Source organism: Carlito syrichta, unplaced genomic scaffold (genome assembly GCF_000164805.1).
Source record: "Carlito syrichta isolate Samal-C Ts95f unplaced genomic scaffold, Tarsius_syrichta-2.0.1 Scaffold315987, whole genome shotgun sequence".
Taxonomy (NCBI): Eukaryota; Metazoa; Chordata; class Mammalia; order Primates; family Tarsiidae; genus Carlito; species Carlito syrichta.
The window spans coordinates 273,344-274,970 of NW_007260083.1; the positions used below are offsets into that span (position 1 = coordinate 273,344).

The 1,627-nt window shown below is 48.4% G+C and overlaps 1 pseudogene; it reads right to left on the minus strand.

The window, feature by feature from the left end:
* Nucleotides 1-1,028: 1,028 nt before the first annotated feature.
* On the minus strand, nucleotides 1,029-1,627 carry LOC103276237 (annotated as a pseudogene).

Genomic DNA, 1,627 nt, shown 5'->3' on the forward strand with positions numbered 1-1,627 from the left:
CCATATGAGGACACAATGAGAAGGTGGCTACCTATAAGCCAGGAAGAAAGTCCTTACCAGAATCCAACCTTGCAGGCATCCTGCCTCCAAAACTGTGGGGAAATAAAGATTTTTTTTTTTTTGAGTTGGAGTCTCACTTTGTCACCCAGGCAGGAGTGCGGTGGCATGCTCACGGCCACCGCATCCTCGACCTGCTGGGCTTAGGCATCCTTTCCCCTCAGCCTTCTAAGTAGCTGGAACTATAGGTGTGCGCCACCACACCTGGCTAATTTTTTTATTTATTTTAGAGTCGAGGTCTCGCCAAGTTGACCAGGCTGGTCTTGAGCCCCCGGACTCAGGCAATCATCTCACCTCCACTACGCAAAGTGCTGGGGCTACAAGCGTGAGTCAATGCACCTGGCTGAAAAGAAATATCTTTTGTCATCTGGTCTGTAGCAGTTTGTTTGGCAGCCCTAGTAGAATAGTGGAACAGCTGTGACCATTATCTAGTTCCAGAGCATTTCCAGCACCTCAAAAGAAAACCCCAGACTCACTAGCAATCATTCTTTATTCTCCCCCTCCCTCAGCTGTCGGTAACCACTAATCTGCTGTCTTTTTTTTTTTTTTTTTTTGAGTTGGAGTCTCACTCGGTTGCCCAGACTGGAGTGCAGTGGCCGCTTCTGGCCACCGCAGCCTCGACCTGCTGGGCTCCGGCGATCCTTCCGCCTCAACCTTCCAAGTAGCTGGAACTACAGGCACGCGCTACCACGGCCGGCTAATTTTTGATTTATTGTAGAGATGAGATCTCGCTGCCCAGGAGGGTCTCGAACCCGCGGGCTCAGGCAATCCACTCACCTCAGCCTCCCAAAGGCGCGGGATGACAGGCTGAGCCACCGAGCCCGGCTGGCTTCTTTCACTGTGCATAATGTTTTCTTTCTTTCTTTTTTTCCCCCAAATCCACAGGTCCTTTATTGCATCAGTAAAATGTGACAAATAGGTCTTAGAAATCATCTGGTATCTTGTTTCTGCAGCTGGACAACTCTTAGATCTTATTCATCAACCTGCTGAACTGTTCCTTTCTCAGACACATAGATACCATCCAAAATTTTTCTGATATCTTAGTTTTTAACTGTTGTGGCTTGCTGAATCAAAGCAGTTGAATTTGAAACAAGCTCAACGTCATTTCCTTCAAGAACGAATTCATCTTTCTGGGCTTGAGATACGGAACAAGCAACACCTGGCCTCATCCAAACCCTGCGGATGTATTTTTGGCCCCCCAAATCCCGAATTTCCACAAGAGACCCATTCTCCTGGATAACGACGTTGATAGGGAAGTGAGCATACACAGACCTCATCTTGTAACGGAAGCCCAGCGTAACACCCTTGATCATGTTCTGTACATGACTGCAAATAGCACGGACAGTGGCCAGTTCCTTTCTACTTCCCCACCACTTGTCAACCCGGAGCCTCTTCTTTTTCTTCCCAAGGAGACTGAGAGGGTCCCAGAGGAACCCTGCGGAGGGACTTTAATCACATCAATCTACACTGGTTCCTCTGGGACGCTTCACGATAACTGTGCGTCCCTTCAGGGTGATGTTGACATTTTCCGGGATGTCAACAGTCTGATTGCTGAGAATGGTCTTCATTC